We start from the raw sequence: 20,450 nt of genomic DNA, 5'->3' as shown, positions 1-20,450 counted from the left end.
GTTTCATACCCTCAGCAAAGGAAACGTCATCTGCTCCAATCTATCTAGCTCTGTTAAACTTTTATACATTACAATGAGATGCCTTCTCATTCTTCCGTACTCCAGCAAACATCAGTCCATTCAAACTCCTCTTGACAAATCTGCCATCCCAGTAGTCAGTCTGGTGAACGTTCAGTGTATACCCTGTACTGCAAACGTGTCTTTCCTTAGGTAAAGGAACATCTTTTCTCTGTGTGCATATTTCATCTCCCTAAGTATACATTTTACTTTCTCCAGTCTTTACTGCGGTAATTGCACATTCACAACAAATAGTGAATACCATATAAGGAAGAACACTGCATTGTCCCCCTCATTCATGCTAGTTTGAGAGTACTATCTCTTCATATCGCCTTTCAAATTACAACAACGTTTTGGAGTTTTGTCCCCAAAATTTTACAACTTAACATCAAAATGCAAATATGGAATGAAACAATTTTATCAATTTCACCAGGAGAGAGATTTATTCCTCAGGATGTTAGCATTTCCTCATCATTCCAAAAAGAATAATTCTGTGTAATAAAGGTGCACATCATTTGGGAATCTGGATACTTAAATAGATGCAGATGGATTTCAGTTTTAGCTCTATGACAGTAATTTCTTTTTCAAAAAATTCAGGAAGTCATCTGGAATAGTGAGCTTAACATATCATTTCCAGAAAAGCATGTGACTTAGTAAGTGACTCATTAGATATCTGTGCATGTTAATTGATGAAGCGTTCACACGCTAAGTTTGTGACATACAGAAAGTAAACGATCAGAGGGCACTGGAAGGCTTAATTTGAGTTCAATTCAGAAAAATCAGGTTCTTCAGGCTTCCGTTTCATCCTAACAGAGGAGTGCGCTTTTCAGGTCAGTAGTTTCATCTTAGCCACAGTTCATTAGATTTGTAGAATCTCTAGGCCAAAAGAGTTTCTGTAAGTTTATTGGCTGTTAGAGCTGAAAAAGAATTTTGACCATTCAAATGAGAAGTCTTAAAACTGCTTCAGCTGTTCAACAAGGAAAAGTGGAAAACCAATTAAGAAAGAAATTAAATAGTTAAGACTCGAGTGATATTTCTCTGGGATGGAGTTTCTGAAAATAATATTGTTGAGGCAAAGATTGAATCTTTATTTTTGTTGTTTATCTTGAGATCTTTTAAAATTGATCCTCATATAATCATAGTTTTGTTTGTCTACTTTTTTTTGCAAAGAGAATGTTGACAATGTTTTGAGACCATGCTCATTGACGAACCACGATGGTAGATAACTACAAAAATAAAACTTATGATCTATCAAGCCAAATTTTATTCTGGGGCCTGACTTATTCGGTGTTAGAATCAGCTGGAATCATAAAAGAAACATGGAAAATCCAATCAACCAGAATTGGAAATTAATAGTAGTAGTAATACACTTTAACAACACTAAGTATTAGCTCACTACATTTTCATGCTCATTATCTACCACTAAGCTTGGTTCTCAAGCATACAAATGGATGGATTCCAAAAACATTGAGTTACTTTGGAATTTGTATCCATTAACTCCCCTGAGTCACAGATACGCAATTCAGTAATCCATTATTCAAACTCTGGGTTTGAAGCAGTGATATACATACTCATGTCTTTAACTGAGAAGGGTGCAACATTCAGCAAAATCGCCATTAAAATTTTATTTTTCCCATATTAAAAAAAGGAAAAAAGTATCAATCTGCATGTTTTTTGCAATTTTTTTCTTTCAGTTTTAGCATATCATTAAACAAACTAAGATTCCATTTGTCTTAGGTCTCTTTACATTTAAGAAGAATCAGTTTCACTAAGCAATTTTATTACCCTGCAAAGAAGCTTATTTGTATTATTTCCTTGAAGAAACAAAATGGGAAAATAGCAACGATAAAACTTTTATCACCTAACATGTGGTTTCTGCTACAAACAGCATTATAATTGCAAATTAGTGAACTACTGCCAGCCAGTATTAAATGCAACTCAAAGTGGGGGCATGGATCAACGAAAGGAAAACTACAGCAGCATAAACCACATGGCTAACATGCTCAGAATCATAATTAAGTAGTTTGGGAAGTTTTCCTAATTCTAAAAAAAATTTCTGAAGCCATAATTGGCTTGTTAATTAAAATGCAAGATTAAACTTAGGTTGACAAACTGAGTCTAATGCTCTACAAGTCTAGTAGTATCTTTGCATTTACCTTTCCTTCACAGAACCATCGTGCAGACTGCATAGCAACAAAATGCAGTAATTAGTGGGAACACTAGTACAACTGGTGTTAAACACTTATCACTGTATGCAATCCAACAGCAAATTTAATAATACATATCGTTCACAAAAGCTCACAATCATGAAATAAGTTGGAGTTGAAATTTATTGGCCTACTCCAACTTATTTCATTATCGTTCATTATCCACATTTGAAGGGTTCTGTAAAATTTGACAGTCCTGCTTTGTGTGTTGAATACAAAATGGGTCAATGAAGGATGCTGGCATAAAAGTATTAACACAGTGTAGGGCCTTTCGTCAGCATAATATTCCAAAGCCTTTTTGTCTGTCCATATCAGGAGCTATTATTTTATTGGCCTACTCCAACTTATTTCATGATTGTGAGCTTATTAGGCCAGTACACGAATTTATATCAACATTTCTTTATTTGAGTTGTAAAAAGGCAAATCTAAAACATACTGAGTGGTGACAGTCTTACTGATTTTGAGAGGGTTTTCCACTTTTCAAATGAAGGTGCCTTGGGACTGTAACATTATGGCTTTACAACATTAGTCTCCAACGATGAAAGTTTAATGTACTCATTAAATGTAGAAAGCACTTTCAGAAGATGTGGCATTAACTCCAACTAGAAACAATTATTCTTCAACAATATAGCTATTGTCAAATTGCACAATAATTTCCTTAATACAACCAGAGTCAAATAATTTCACTGAATTAATAACCCACAACTTGCGTCCAAAATATATTCAGGGTGCAATAACAGAAAAACTAAACTGTCTGTAGCTTTAAAGTGACACCAATATACACACAATGTTCTGAAAGAAAAATAAAGTACACACATTTTAGTTTTTCCAAAGAGGGGCAACATAGGTCATTGGATTAGAAACCCATAAGATTGGGCTAATGACCCAAGAACTTGCAATCGAGTTTGACTATTACAGTTTGAAATCTTAAATGCAGTTTAAAATGTAGCATTATTAAACTGCCACAATATTGCAAAAAACCCAACTTGTTTGCTAATTGCCTTCAGGTAAACAGCTGCCCCGACCCTGTTTGGCACATGTGATTCCTGATCTATAACACTCTTAAATAAAGTTCTAGAGAAACTCAGTAGATCTGACACCATCTGTGGAAAAAGAAAATGCTAATGTTTTGAGTGCAAAGGGCAGCTTTATTGGAAACGCTAATTTTGTTTTTCTCTCCACAAATAATGAAGACTTACTGAGCTTTTATTTCAGATCTCCAGTATCCATAGAACTTTGCATTTATTTTATAGCAGAGTTTTAACTATTCTGGGAATAACAGGTTAACCACTGGTCTGGGAAACATCAACTCTGAATGGATAATAACAGAAAACTTTACTGGACAAACAGATGAACACCATTTTGAAAACTGTCAGAAATATCACCAAGCACTTCACAAATTATTTTGAAATGTAAGTAATATATGTTACAATAGGACAATAAATGTCACATGCAGCAACTCTTCACCAGCCAGTAAAAGAATACTAATCATTCCATGCTTTTAGTGGTGATGATGAGGGAGGAGTATTGGTCAAGGTATGAGACAAACTGGTTGCTCTTCAACAACTGCTACAAGAATATTTAAGAGACACTGAAATTGCGAGGCATGGCCACATGTTTGTATACTCACAAGCCCTTCTATCTTTTGGAATTTTCCATTTTTACTGACATTGTGTAATTGTCATCCTAGAGAAAGTCATTACCATATCTTTGGTTTGGCATCAATCATTCTGTCACTTAATTTTTCTTATCTTCACCCTATGCCATTTGTTCTTTGCACCCATCTTCCACTTGTTTAACACACATTAAATTTTTAACATGCATATTACACAATATGCATTACACAAGACCAAGGCCATGGTTACATTGTTCATCTTCAAAAGGAATGACCCTTGACATTCAATGGCATTACTATCAACAAACACCCACTCCTCTCTCCTCACCACTCCACCATCAACCTCCTGATGGATACAATTGGGGAGAAACTGAACTGGATTATCCATATAAATGTTGTAGTTACAAGAATGTCAGCTCACCACCACCTTCTCAAAAGCTAATTAGGAATGGCCAATAAGTGCTGGCTAAACCAGTAATACTCTCATAGCTGAATGAATAAAAAGGATTTCTGTTGAAAAGTTCCGCTGTTAACAGTTTCACTCTCAAAGATTACTCGACCTGCTGAGTATTTCTAGCAAATGCTGCACTTTGTTTTTATTACAATAGCAAGTCACAATTCATTGTACGGATGTGCTTTATTTAACTTTAGCACTCCAAGTAAGTTCAAAGCAGATTATTAGACAATTCTGGTCACCCTTCTATATGAAGGAGGTTGTTAAACTTGGGAGAGTGCTAAAAAGATTTACAAGGATGTTGCCAGGACCTGAGGGTTTGAGCCCTAGGGAGAGGCTGAATCCCTGGAGCATCAGAGGTATAGGGGTGCCCTTATACAGGTTTCTAAAATCACACGAGGGGCATGGATAGGGTGAATTGTAAAAGTCTTTTTCCTAGGGTGGGGGTCTCCAAAACTAGAGGGCATAGGTTTAGGGTGACAGGGAAAAAATTTTTAAAAAAGAACCTGAGGTGTAGTTTTTTTTCAGTGAGTAAAAGAATTTGCCTCATGTTTTTTTTTAAAATCTCTGTCTCCTCTCAGTTAAAAATGCTCCCCCTAGTCTTGAAATTCCCCATCCTAGGGAAAAGACAACTCCCATCCACTCCATCTATTCTTCACATTATTTTAGTGAATTCTATAAGGTCATCTCTCAACCTCCTATTCTCTCCTGAAAAAAGTCCCAGTCTATCCAGGTGTGGAGGTGAATGAACACAGCAGGCCAACCAGCATCAGAGGAGCAGGAAAGCTGATGTTTCAGGTCTACACTCTTCTTCAGACACTTCCTTTTCTGAAGGGTCAAGACCCAAAATGTCAGCTTTCCTGCTCCTCCGGCTGTGTTCATCCAGCTCTACACCTTGTTATCTCACATTCTCCAGCATCAACAGTTCCTACTCTGTCTCCCCAGCCTATCCAGCCTTTCTTTATAACTCAAATCTTTTGTGGCAACATCCTGGTAAATCTCTTCTGAACCCTCTCCAGCTTGATAATATCCTTCCTGTAACTGGGTGATCAGATCTGGACATAGTATTCCAGAAAAAGCCTCAATGTCCTGTACAACCTCAACATAAGTCCTAACTCCTAAGTTGTGTCGATCTGCTTAGATAGCTTAAATACTTTCAAAAGTCTATTTGCTTTCGGAATGAGTCACTGACAAACGTTATGGGAATCTTTATTCAAAAATTATTAGTTATAAATTCAGTCTGGCAGATGAGCACTTTTGTTCTATTCAGCATAAATGGCACTTTTATCCTAAAAAGAGATACAGCAGGCAGTGTTGGAATAAAGAGCAGCAACGAAGAGGAAAAAGCTTGAATTGTAACCCACGTTGGATTTTCTTCCATCAATACTGATGACCTTTATTTAAAAAAGTCACTTAAACTTGTACTCTCCAGTGCACCTCCAATTAAACTCCAGCGAAACATCTGAAATACCAAGATGTAGAGCTACATGAACACAGCATGTCAGGCAACATCAGAGGAGCAGGAAAGCTGACGTTTCGGGTCTACACTCTTCTTCAGACACTTCCTCTTCTCAAGGGTCAAGACCTGAAACGTCAGCTTTCCTGCTCCCCTGATGCTGCCTGGCCTGCTGTGTTCATCCAGATCTATACCTTGTTATCGCAGATTTTAGCACTGGCAGTTCCTACTATGTCCCAGTGAAACATCTGATGTCTTCATAACTTAAGCTTTCATACAATTTCCCCATTTTGTGATTTCTGAAACAAACTCATCATCAGCCTGAGGTTAATAATTCTGTTTAATAAACTGAGAGTTAATAACTGGGTAATTTTCTAATCTTTAAACCATGGCCATACAAGTACTGAAATGTTGTTTGTATGCGTTACACGAGGAAGCATTAACATTTAACAGATTAGTTGCCTTGGAGTTGATTTTATCCATTGCATCTGGTAATTGCTGTAGGCTTCACTGTCCTTGTTTTGGCTTGAGAATATTATTGTTTGTGGGTTTACTAACAGAATTAATTCACACATATTCCACAAAATTTATAATGTCCTAACCCACAGCTCTCCTTCCAACCATAGAATCCTATTCCCTTCCTTTTATTACTTTGTAGGCCAAGTTATGAATTATATTCACCCCTTCCAAAGCTTGATGAAAAATGTCATTTTCTTCTAGTTTCCCCATCACAGAAAAATTACATTCTTAGATGTGGTATCATTGTGTCTAGCCTCCAGCAGCTCCATCCACCTATTCTTCACTGCTCATCTGTGGAGCACTGATCAACAGCTAAACACTGATGTGCTTCCAACTTTTAATTACTGATGCGAACTTGAACCAAAAAGATAAAGATGCATAATTATTGACGTGCTCTTAAAATGAGAAATCGGTTTAGACAAAGATCTCTGAGTTCACATACATTATTCTTGCTTTCTTAACACTTACAAATACTTTTCACTCGCCCCATCCCACAATGATCAAGCTGCAAACCAACAAACGTGTTCCCAGCCCTCTAGCAAGTTTTATATTTTGCTTTTTCTTTCAGAGGTATTGGATGTAATTGGCAAGGTCAATCTTTATCAACAATCCCTAATTGTCTTTGAGAAGCTGGCAGTGAGCTTGCCTTCTTGAACTTCTACAGTTCACACAATGAAGGCACACCAAGTCCTTTCAGGAGAGAATTACAGGACTGAGTCAGTGAGAAAGAACTGTTGATTGAATATACAATTGGAGGGGTTTGCAGGTGATGCAGTCACCATGCATCTTTATTATTCATGAGATGGGAGATGCACTGACTCGACCTGCATTCATTGCCCATACCTAACTGCCCTTGAGGGGGTGGTGGTGAGCTACCATCTTGAATTGCTGCAGTTCATTTAAAGTAGGTACACTCACAAAACCATTTGGAGGGGATGTTTCAGGATTTTGACCCAGGAACAGCGAGATATTTCCAAGTCATGATGGCTTGGAGCTTGGAAGGGATCTTCAGATGGTGACGATTTCATGTATTTTCTGCTTTAGACCTTCTAGATGGTAGTGGTTGGGAAATGCTAAGGAGCTTTGGTAAAGTCCTACGGTGCATTTTGTAGTTACTGCTTTGTCCTGGATGGTATCAAGCTGGAGTCTGAGTTTTCTCAGAGCTTCACTTATACAGGCAAGTGAGAAGTACTTTGGGGTATCAAGAAGTCAGTTACTTGCTGCAAGATTCCTAGCTTACCCATATAACCACACTATTTATATGGCTCGTCCTGTTCAGCTTCTGATCAATTGAGACATCCAGCAGGTTGATGCAGAGGCTGCTATGATAATGCCATGAATGTCAAAAGGAAGTGGATAGAGTTTTTTTTTACTGATGGCGATCATTACTACGTATTTGCCACAAATCAACTTCTAGTTTCTGGTTTGTCTTGGTCTATTGAATGTGAGCACAGATTGCTTTGTTGCCTGAGGAATTGTAAATGGAACTGAACATTCAGCAGTGAACTTCTGCATTTCTGACCTTTTCTGCAGTGATGTCCTGGCACAGAGATGTTTAGCCTCTAACATACACAGCCATCATTTTGCGCTCACTGATTTCAGCCAGTGGAGAGATTTCCATCCAATTCCAATTGACTCAGGTCATTTGATCTCACCTTCCTGTTAGTTGTATAATGATCCACCATGCTTTGAGGTCTGCATGTGGCAGGGATTATCAAGCTTTGATTTAATTCGTTGTTTGCAGGAACACTTCGCCATGTGTATAGCATTCTGTTTCTATTGTTCAGCATATAATGCAGTACTGCAGATTTACCAGCTTGGTCCTTCATTTTCAGGTAATCTTAGTGCTGCTCCTGGCACGTTCTTCCACACTCCTTTTTGAAACAGGGTTAGTCACCTGTTTTGATGGCAATGGTGAAATGAGAGAATTCACTCTGTACTATGGGGATGAATCAGAGTGAGTGTGGGCTATCCACAATTTGAGTTTTCCCTTCTCTCATTTGAAAAACTTCTGGCCATTGTTTAAATGTCTGCCAAAAACAGAACAGCTAAAATAAGATACAGCCTTTCTGAGGAAATGCAGATGTAAATTATCTCTCTCAGATCCCGAGTACAGTTCATTGAAATGCAATTCAATACACAGCCCTTGAGCTTTCGATTTTTCAATTTCATTTCCTGCTGTTTAAACAATGGCATTTTTATGGATTTTGCATAAGTAAACCACTCACTGCTCCACTGACTAATTTTTTTTACGCCAATTAATCTCTGTCTAATGGCTATGAATAAGGATTCTACTGCGTCAAAGAGAAATTCATATTTGAGTTGCAGCAAAGCCATTCAGATGAGCACAGAGAAGCTGGGGAGCTGTCTCTCTCTCTCTTTCTCTTAAATTCAACCAGTCTTTGAAAGATGTTTTATTCAATTTCCAGGGTTCATTTATAACCTGTGGGACTTTTGTGATCAAAGTCAGATTGACATATGCAATTGCATTAATTGCTATGTTTTTGACTCATTTTATTTTTTTAAAAAGGGTCCATTTTTACATTTGTGCATAAACCAGCATTAATCACTCTGTTCTAAAGATCCAGCTAAGGCTACATGTAACTGGCCCCAGGAATTGTAAAAATGCATCAGGTTTGTCTCCCCTCTGTCTCAAAGCAAATTCACTGATGTACAACTCATCCAAGATTACAACTATGAATCAAGTGTGTGGAAAGTCTTAGCACAAACCCACATTGTTTGATGTAATATTTTAATACATCAACACAATTAACAGTCCTTGCATTCTGATTCATCAGGCACACTTAACTTCAAAGCTTAATCATGTTTGAATATTAAGCATTAAAACAGAAATAAAACCAGTTAAAAATGGACTGTTTCAGAATTATGTACAGTGCAATACGTTGCTTTGTCCATTCCACATTTTTGTACAAAACACTCAATTTTCAAATTCAACACTTGATTCAGTAAATACACGTGAATCAGTTAAACCATTCAGACAAAAATTCTCACATTCTGCAATAACTAAGTTCAATGAACTATGTCAGCTCAGAAGCATCCCTAGGCCACGCAATGAATGGCCAGAGCCGATAATTTAAAATCAGTATTTCACAATTACTGCTGGAATACATGTGCACAGAGGTTGAGAGAAAGCAGGTCAATTACTGACAAGAAGGAGGGCATGGCAGAGGCAAGTCTTCAGATGTGGCTGCTGTCAATATCATAACATAGGTTCCTCATAGTGGTTGCTCAATGGAGTGGTTTTTCAGGCCATTTTGGCATTGAGCTACTTTATTAAAGGGTCTGGGCCAGATGAAGGAAGACAAATTAGGCACAGCAATATGCCATTTAACCCATCAAACCTCCTCCGTCATTTAATCAGATGATGGCTCACCTGATTGTGGCTTCAATTCCAAATCCTTACCTAGCCTGATGAGTTTTGACTCCCTTATTAGGGAAGAATCTAACATCTGATTTAAAAATACCCAATGACATTGCTGCCATCAATCTTTGGGGAAGTGAGTTCCAAAGATTCTCACCCCTCATAAAAAGTTTGTCTTCATCTCCACTTCAAATGAAAAAACACCCTTATTTTTAAACTGTGTCCAGTAGACCTACCCTGTCCCAAAAGGAGAAGCATCTTTTCAGCATCCATGCTATCAAGCCAGATTATGCAATGTTTCCTCAAAAATAATAAGCCCATCCCAGATACCAGCCATGTGAACCTTTTCTGAACTCCTTCAAACACATTTACATCCCTTCTTAAGTAAGGAGGCCAAAACTGTATACCAATAAAACATATGAGTGGTATCTATCCCAATGTCGGATCAGTTTAAACCAATCAAGGCAACTCCCTCCCTGAATGCAACCCATTAAACACCATACAGGCAAAATATTGTTGATGCTGGGAATTGGAAATAAGGGCAGAAAGTAGATAGAAAAATATGGCAGCATAGCTGGAAAGCAACAGTTTTAGATAATTGATCTTTGTTAAAGTCACTGGAGTAGTAATTCATATCCCAGACTGACGTTCTGGGGACATGGGTTAGAATCCCACCATGGCAGATGGTAACATCTGAATTTAATAAAAACCTGGGATTAAAATCTGATAAAACAACCATGTACCTATAGTTGTAAGTATCTGGTTCACAAGTGCCCTTCAGGGGAGGAAATCTAACATTCTTACTTGGTCTGGACTCAATGTGACTCAAGATTTACAGCAACATGCTTAACTCTTAACTACCCTCTGAACAATAGCCAAGACAGCCACTTAGTTCAACAGCAATTGGGGATGGGCAACAAATGGTGGCTTTATCAGTGAAGTACACATCCCATGAAAAATAAGTTTAAAAATGCTGAATGACTGGCTGCATTTTATGCTCTCATTTCAGCAAGCAGAGATATTCTCAAAAATACAGTTTTCAATGCACCTCATGCATTATGCAAAAGCCACTTAACAGTATCCTAAGTCAGTGTTACCCAATATGCTACTCACTAGTAACATAAACCCACCAAATATACAGATGTCGTTAACTTATTTTATTTACCAAACAAAAAGTTAACAATGGACACTGTCCCCTGACTCATGAATGAGGTGTTCACGCTCAATTAAGATTGCTTGTATAATTTAACCTTTTGCACACTTCCAGGTTAAATGATCAGTGCTTGCTTATTTTCACAATAAGCAGATTGATGTACTGTAGTGATAAAAGTTCCTAATATAGACAAGTTCTAGTACCGAACACAGATCCATGTTTGTTAAGGGATCGGCCTCATAGTAAAAGGCTTCAACCAAATGTGAAAATATTCTCCATGCTTTCCTATGTGCTACAGCACTCGACTACAAGATGCAGTTTACATTGCAGAAATATGAAGAATCAATGCAGTCAAGATTCTAAAACACTGGCTGTTTTCTGCCACTGGATGGCAGAATTAAGTCTTACGAAAAGGTGCAATATCTGTTAGTAGAAGAGAATGATCATCTTTGGGAATTGCAAGTTAAATAGGGTCCAATGTTTAAAATAACTTGCGACATCAAGAAGATATTTCCATATCTTTACATGCTTATCTCAATGTACTATTATGAATGAGTTGGGACGATTATACTTCTGCACCCTGCATATTGGCCCTGCAGCAACAGCACAATATGACTCACGTATTAGATTAGATTCCCTACAGTGTGGAAACAGGCCCTTTGACCCAACAAGTCCACACCGCCCCTTGAAGCATCCATCCAGACCCCTCCCCCTATAACCCACACACCCCTGAACACTAATGGCAATTTAGCATGGCCGATTCACCTAGCCTGCACATCTCTGGACTGTGGGAGGAAACCGGAGCACCTGGAGGAAACCCACGCAAACACGGGAAGAATGTGCAAACTCCTCACAGACAGTCACCCGAGGCTGGAATTGAACCCGGGTCCCTGGCGCTGTGAGGCTGCTGTGCTAACCACTGAGCCACCGTGCCTATTATTGGAGCAATTCATACAGGACAGTGAAATAAATACAAATAAACTTCCAAGGGACCTCAGATTTGCTCATACTAACTCATGTTTACATCTCCATTAAATAAGTTTAGCGTGACTGTATTGACTAACAAATAGAAGTCAAGAAAACCCCATCTCATTGGATAAATACACTACATATCCCTATATATTATTTAACCTGGAAGTGTGCAAAAGGTTAAATTATACAAGCAATATTAATTGAGCGTGAGCACTTCATTCATGAGCCGGAGACAGTGTCCATTGTTCAATTTTTGTTTAGTAAACAAAAATTAAGTTAACTACATCTGTATTTTTGGTGGGCTTATGTTACTAGTGAGTAGCATATTGGGTAATACTGACTTAGGATACTGTTAAGTGGCTTTTGCATAATGGATGAGGCGCATTGAAAACTGTTTTTTTGAGAATATCTCTGCTTGCTATATATCCCTGAACCACAGGGAGTAGAAGAATTACTGACTAAGTTCACTTGATCTCAACATGATCAATGTAATTGGCTTCACATCTGTCAACTAGGAAAACTAAACAAATTTTTCAGAGACGATCCAGAAATTCCTTGCCGGCTCAATATTCTCTACGAGAACCACCTATGTCTGGATCTGATCAAGGAATGACACTGTTAGCACTAAATAGTTCAGCAGACACTGTTTAGATTCACAGGAGGATTGACCACATTAAGGTAGCAAGCACAACCACACATTGTAGCCAGACTACAAGAAAGCTCACTGCCCACATCAGGGGAAACATAATGAGAGGAGACGTTTGAAGGAAATTAAAAATCCATGCTCGAAACAAACATGTTTTTAAAAGGGCTTTCATTGGTTGCGTATGTGTCTATCTGCTTTGCAGGAAGAAAGCATATTGTTTTTATTGGCAAAACATCAATTTTTTAAAGACCCATTCATAGAGTGAATGCTTCCATATTTCAGACAAAACATATCCATTAGAATATGAACAGTTAATTCAGCATTTCTTTAAACTGGTCTATGGCAACATTATGTTGAAGCTGCAATTGTCTTCACCAAGTATTACTTGAAACATTTAGAAATCAGAAGCTACATTATATTCTTGCTGTGGACGACTGAGCAGGTTAATACACACCTGAAGTAATAATCAAAGTTAAAAATCATCGAGGTAGGTCTTGTGAGAACTAGTTATTTGTACAGGGAGAGGGAGTGAGTTCATCTGGTTCAGAGATTTGGCACATAAATCATTTAGCTGGCCTACCACCTGTGTCATCTGATATCTGATGATATGCATCACAGTCACTCACTCAAAATTTATTATATTACTTCTACCCTTCAGCTCAGCTTCTAGTTCAGCAACAAATCACATTTACAAAAATAAGCCCTCAAAAAGCTTGAAACAAATATTTTGTCTGTAGCAATCATTTCATTTAATTGAATCTATGCATGTGCTTCTGCAACATCCATATGATTAGTGCTCCAGCTGTTGCCAATTTTGCACAAATCAACAACAAACAAGTGTAAGAAAGAGTCATCTCTATGCTCCATTGCCAAGGGAAGATTTTTTAAAAGCACAACAACATAGCAGGAAAGAAAAATTTTAAATGACTTGACTAAATAATTATTTTTTTTCATTATTACGTTCTGTGATTCACCATCTGCTATCTATGGGTTCAGTTTCCAGTTAGGTTCTGTTGCAGCAAGAAAAGTGTAAAATTAATTGACTATGTAATACTAACCTTTTTTAAATACTGTGTTCCTTACATATAGACTAAAAGATAATTATTTCAGTTTTCTTACAAGATTTGAATTAATACCTTCTCATCAAATAAGATAGACTGGTGTGATGCTACAATGGCTTTTAGAGGTGTATTTTATCCTTCTTTCTCAAGAGGGGTTTTGAGCCACAGCTGTCCTGCTGCCTCATCCAAGCCAATAAAGTAAAGAAAACAGGAACAAAGACAGAAGTTGCTGGAAAAGCTCCGCAGGTCTGTCAGCCTCTTTGAAGAGAAATCAGAGTTAATGCTTTGAGTTTGGTGGCCTGTCCTCAGAAGGGAACAGTAAACAGCTTGAGAGATGTGGGCTTTTTTTACAGTTGGAACAAAAGGAGTAGCCATGAATGGGTAGGGTCAAGCTCCCTGAAGCAGGGTTTTAGTTTACCTTACAGTAGTTGTTGGGATTTTGAAGCTGGCGTGGAAGCTATTATCCCCCGCTCTCTACCACAATTTTCTTTTTATCTTAGCTTGGGGAAATATTGCATGAAAACAATCTATTTTACTGAATTTGCCTTTGTCAAGGGTGTGTTTATGGGATGTTTGTATATTGGAACAGTTGCTGTTTGGCCATTAAATATTCTATTACTCTATTAAGTTTTTAATCAAATTACAGCAATTCTTCTTTCTGTTGTTGTATTTTAACTGTAGTGGAAGAATAAAATTGCTTAAAGCCAAGTTGTGTGACCAACTGAATCATGTCTGGAAAGCAACACCTTATACTTTGCTGTAAATAAGATAAAAGTTATATCAAGGCGATAGCCTAGACCCTATTTTGAGGGGGCTTGGTCTGGTCCACATCAGTAGGATAATGAATTAAATGACGGATATTCAGTATTGCCAGTCATAACATTGACTGACAAAGGGTAATCATTTAGCTCACATACATGTCAAAAATCACAGACTAAGAATCAAACCTACACAGAATAGGAATGACGGTGCCTTTCCAACATCAGCTTTAACACCCGACACCTCTTCGTTCAAATTTTTTTGATTGATAACTTGGTTGACTACTTTAACAGCACAGATATTTAGAAATGTGCTATCAGGCATGGAGTGGCTCACTACTTCCGATTTTATTATAAATTGTCAGCAATTTTCCAATATCACAAGCAAAATTGCCACGTAAGTAATTTACATCAGGGCATACTGATTACTGTTCTGTAGAGATCTGAAAAACCTGCACATTTTTTAAACAATCAGTAAAATTTTCCCATCCACGAACTAAAATAAACAGGAAATGCCTTAAGTCAGTTATAGGAAACATTCCAAAATTAAGCGTTTTTTTTCATCTGGATTTATAATCTTGCAGCTTCTGCATGGCAAAACTGAAATGCACTAATAGAACAACAACACCCATCTGCCGAGATGACTGCAGAAATCATAGCACTTTGCACAGACCAAATAGCACAGAGTAAGCATCACTTATCCTTCACATTTAGTACTAAGGACAATGTTAGTAAATATGAAGAAGTCATGCACACAACATCTGGCTTAACTACTACTGGTGATATTAAAATTAATTTAAAATTTACATCTGAAAAATGTTAATGTATGCCACTCTTACAGCTACCAAATACAGTTACATCAAGGTTATCATAGAAAGTAAAATATTACCTATGGAATTATTAAGCACGACTCAATATTAGAACTAGAGCAACACAGCACAGGAACGGGCCTTCAGCCCACAATTTTGTGCCGACCATGACACCAAATTAAACTAATTCCTTCTGCTGTCCTTGGTCGCATCCTTCCTTTCCTTGCATATTCATATGCTTATCTAAAAGTCTCTTAAATGTCCCTATCATAACTGCCTCTGCCTCCACCAACACCCTGGGCAGCACATTCCAGACTCCTACCACGCTCTGTTAAAAAAAAACAAAATTGCCCCTCATCACACAATAGCTTGAATTCTTGCCTCCTAGTATTAAATATTTTAACTCTGGGAAAAAGATTTTGACTGTCAACCCTACCTGTGCCTTTCATAATTTTATAGACTTTCATCAACTCTCTTGTCTGTTAATGATCCCCATTGACTCTCCCTTCAATTTCACCAGAGTGCTGCAACCCGCTATAGTCTCTCGCTAAAGCTGAATTCTTCCAAGCACTTCTGTCACTGCTCCTTCAATATCACAGCTCAAAATCTTCAGCCCCAAATTTCTTTATCTGTAATATGCAAAGGGCCAAATTACAAAAATAATTTGCATCTATGCATTTTCTAAATGAAATATGCTATCATTTACACAAAGTGCAAACATAAACAAGTCTAGAATTATGAATGTTTATACTCCATACTGACAGAGCATCACAATTATCTTCAATGGCCTGTTTAGCTATATTATTAGATATCTTAAGTTGAGTTTTTGTTTCATAAAGCAATATACACCACCTAGCTACAGTAGACGTAGTTTCCTTATCCTTTATAAAGCTTGCCAACACTTTCACGTGATCTAATTCCAATATACTTATTGGAGTTTCCACATTAATTCAGTTTATACACATGTGCAATACAAGACTTTATCTAGCTAGAACAGAAAAAATTCTAAAAATCTGACAAAGGGCAGCAGTTCTTTTAAGCAGCAACTGGACAGCTATCATAGTTTTGATTCATCTCTCTAACCACTGACTTAATTTACTTTGATTATTGTGCTGCTGGGAACGGTATAAATTGATATGCAGTATTACAGGATTTTCCTAAAAATTTGCTTCCATTTCAGATTCTTCATTGGTCACAGCTCTTTTATCTCCATCCTCCTAAGACTCCCAAATATCTTCGTGGACGAACCCATGTTTCCATATTCTTTCATTAGTATATCATCCATAATGTATCGGCAGCCCAAATACTGAATCTGGCCAAACAATATAAGCACAAAGTAAACCAAGTGTTCGACTGTTCACCGACTTCTATTTCAGCCAATTATTTTCCTAACGGTTCCAAAAGCCCAGGTAATATTCTGAGGGCCTACGTTCAATGATGGAATTTAAATTCAATAAAAATCTGGAATTACAAGTCTAATGATAATCATCAATCTTTGTTGATTGTTAGAAAAACCCATCTGGTTCAAATATGCTCTTTAGGGAGGGGCAACTGCCATCCTCACCTGGTCTGGTCTACATGGGACTCAGGACCCACAGCAATGTGGTTGACATTTAAATGGCCTCTGGGTCATTAGGGATGGGCAATAAATGCTGGCAATAAATGATGTCCTCATCCAAAAAATGAATTAAAGAATTACACCAAACTTAAAAATAAGTAACATTGCTATCACACAAGAAAGAATCCAACAAAGAAAGAATCCAACAAGAAAGAATCCAACAAGAAAGAATCCAACAAGAAAGAATCCAACAAGAAAGAATCCAACAAGAAAGAATCCAACAAGAAAGAATCCAACAAGAAAGAATCCAACAAGAAAGAATCCAACAAGAAAGAATCCAACAAGAAAGAATCCAACAAGAAAGAATCCAACAAGAAAGAATCCAACAAGAAAGAATCCAACAAGAAAGAATCCAACAAGAAAGAATCCAACAAGAAAGAATCCAACAAGAAAGAATCCAACAAGAAAGAATCCAACAAGAAAGAATCCAACAAGAAAGAATCCAACAAGAAAGAATCCAACAAGAAAGAATCCAACAAGAAAGAATCCAACAAGAAAGAATCCAACAAGAAAGAATCCAACAAGAAAGAATCCAACAAGAAAGAATCCAACAAGAAAGAATCCAACAAGAAAGAATCCAACAAGAAAGAATCCAACAAGAAAGAATCCAACAAGAAAGAATCCAACAAGAAAGAATCCAACAAGAAAGAATCCAACAAGAAAGAATCCAACAAGAAAGAATCCAACAAGAAAGAATCCAACAAGAAAGAATCCAACAAGAAAGAATCCAACAAGAAAGAATCCAACAAGAAAGAATCCAACAAGAAAGAATCCAACAAGAAAGAATCCAACAAGAAAGAATCCAACAAGAAAGAATCCAACAAGAAAGAATCCAACAAGAAAGAATCCAACAAGAAAGAATCCAACAAGAAAGAATCCAACAAGAAAGAATCCAACAAGAAAGAATCCAACAAGAAAGAATCCAACAAGAAAGAATCCAACAAGAAAGAATCCAACAAGAAAGAATCCAACAAGAAAGAATCCAACAAGAAAGAATCCAACAAGAAAGAATCCAACAAGAAAGAATCCAACAAGAAAGAATCCAACAAGAAAGAATCCAACAAGAAAGAATCCAACAAGAAAGAATCCAACAAGAAAGAATCCAACAAGAAAGAATCCAACAAGAAAGAATCCAACAAGAAAGAATCCAACAAGAAAGAATCCAACAAGAAAGAATCCAACAAGAAAGAATCCAACAAGAAAGAATCCAACAAGAAAGAATCCAACAAGAAAGAATCCAACAAGAAAGAATCCAACAAGAAAGAATCCAACAAGAAAGAATCCAACAAGAAAGAATCCAACAAGAAAGAATCCAACAAGAAAGAATCCAACAAGAAAGAATCCAACAAGAAAGAATCCAACAAGAAAGAATCCAACAAGAAAGAATCCAACAAGAAAGAATCCAACAAGAAAGAATCCAACAAGAAAGAATCCAACAAGAAAGAATCCAACAAGAAAGAATCCAACAAGAAAGAATCCAACAAGAAAGAATCCAACAAGAAAGAATCCAACAAGAAAGAATCCAACAAGAAAGAATCCAACAAGAAAGAATCCAACAAGAAAGAATCCAACAAGAAAGAATCCAACAAGAAAGAATCCAACAAGAAAGAATCCAACAAGAAAGAATCCAACAAGAAAGAATCCAACAAGAAAGAATCCAACAAGAAAGAATCCAACAAGAAAGAATCCAACAAGAAAGAATCCAACAAGAAAGAATCCAACAAGAAAGAATCCAACAAGAAAGAATCCAACAAGAAAGAATCCAACAAGAAAGAATCCAACAAGAAAGAATCCAACAAGAAAGAATCCAACAAGAAAGAATCCAACAAGAAAGAATCCAACAAGAAAGAATCCAACAAGAAAGAATCCAACAAGAAAGAATCCAACAAGAAAGAATCCAACAAGAAAGAATCCAACAAGAAAGAATCCAACAAGAAAGAATCCAACAAGAAAGAATCCAACAAGAAAGAATCCAACAAGAAAGAATCCAACAAGAAAGAATCCAACAAGAAAGAATCCAACAAGAAAGAATCCAACAAGAAAGAATCCAACAAGAAAGAATCCAACAAGAAAGAATCCAACAAGAAAGAATCCAACAAGAAAGAATCCAACAAGAAAGAATCCAACAAGAAAGAATCCAACAAGAAAGAATCCAACAAGAAAGAATCCAACAAGAAAGAATCCAACAAGAAAGAATCCAACAAGAAAGAATCCAACAAGAAAGAATCCAACAAGAAAGAATCCAACAAGAAAGAATCCAACAAGAAAGAATCCAACTATTGCCCTGTGATATTCAATCCCTTTACCATTACTAAATAACCCAACAAAATCCTGGGTCTTACCATTAAACAGAAACTTAACAGGGTTAGATATTCTAATATTGTGGCAGCTAAAACAGGTCAAAAGCTAGGACTTCTGCAATTTGCAAATCACCGATTCCTGAAAGCCTGTCTACCTCTTTGGAACATCAGGTGGTCAGTCACTGCAGGATTCCTAGCCTCTGACCCAATCTTGTTACCACAACAATTCTACTGGCTAGTCCAATTCAGGTCAATGGCAACCCCCCAGAATGTTGATAATGGGGATTTCAGTGATGGCAATGCCATTGAATGTCATTTGCAGAACACAGGATCTTGAGGGAACTTGAGAAGATGAATAATGAAAGCATGATTGCCCTTGTGAGTAATTTAGAAGTAAAGGGTTTTCCACATAAAGAGCAAGATGAAAACAAAATTTATCTCTGAGATAAGACAGTATTGTGAAATTGTCTTCCCAAACCCCAACTCCCACTCCCCAAAAGCAACAAATATTTCCAATGCAGTAATAGATTTTTGACGAACAAAGGATTTATGAGGTAGAGGGGAAAGTAAAGTTGAGGCTGCAATCAGATTAGCCATGGCCTTATCAAATGGCACAACAGGTCCAAGGTGCTGAATGGCCTTCTCATAGTCCTAATTCACATACTTGTATGTCATGGGATGATGTGATTCAGGATTTTATGATTTAGAAAGAAAAAGTGACAGGTTGTATGAAGAATAACCTTCTCTGCTTGTGAGAGCATCTAGATGACAGGACATAATCTTAAAAATCAGAGCCAGATTATTTCAAAGTTTGGAAACATTTCTTCATGCAAAGGACGGGGGGGGGGGGGTGTTTAGAGCTTTATCTTATGAAAAGCAATGGATGGTAGTTAAAATAACAATTTTAAAATATTCTATGATTAGGTTTTTGCTAACCAAAACCATAAAAGGCAAATGCAGCCAAGGTAGGTGGACTGAATTATGATACACACCAGCTACATTCTCAACACATCAGCTTGACTACATTGTTGAAGATGCAGATGTTTATTTTCTCCACATGGTGTCTCTGCTGTGCAGCTTTCAAACTACTCAGGTGAACAACGCTTCAACCTCCAGTTCAATGCTGCAAGCTGATCTATCCTTTCCTCTTAAGGTTAGTCAAGTTTTCCTTTTCATCCATCGTTATATGGGATTCTCACATCATGATACCAGTGTGACCAAACTTGTCCATGCAACACATTCTACAGTTAGAGACTTTCCTAATTGTGTAAATTTAGTTCTTCTAAGTTTACATTGACTTATTTATTATTAAACACAAAATAATAATAGGAACCAAGTCCATTTAGATGGCATTTCTTAAAAATATTATTGTCCTGTTAGGTGTTGCTGTGACTAGTAGTGAAAGTGGTTTAAGAAGCATTTGTACAATTAACTTCTCGGATG

The 20,450-nt window shown here is 37.1% G+C and overlaps 1 protein-coding gene across 4 annotated transcripts in view; it reads right to left on the bottom strand.

Moving 5' to 3' along the window:
* The window catches only part of ccser2a (coiled-coil serine-rich protein 2a), a 625,227-nt gene that overhangs the window by 542,269 nt on the left and 62,508 nt on the right, over positions 1-20,450 (bottom strand). The gene's annotated exons all lie outside the window — the stretch shown is intronic.

This window comes from Stegostoma tigrinum, chromosome 37 (assembly GCF_030684315.1).
Source record: "Stegostoma tigrinum isolate sSteTig4 chromosome 37, sSteTig4.hap1, whole genome shotgun sequence".
Taxonomy (NCBI): domain Eukaryota; kingdom Metazoa; phylum Chordata; class Chondrichthyes; order Orectolobiformes; family Stegostomatidae; genus Stegostoma; species Stegostoma tigrinum.
This window is presented reverse-complemented; position numbering and strand designations above follow the sequence as displayed.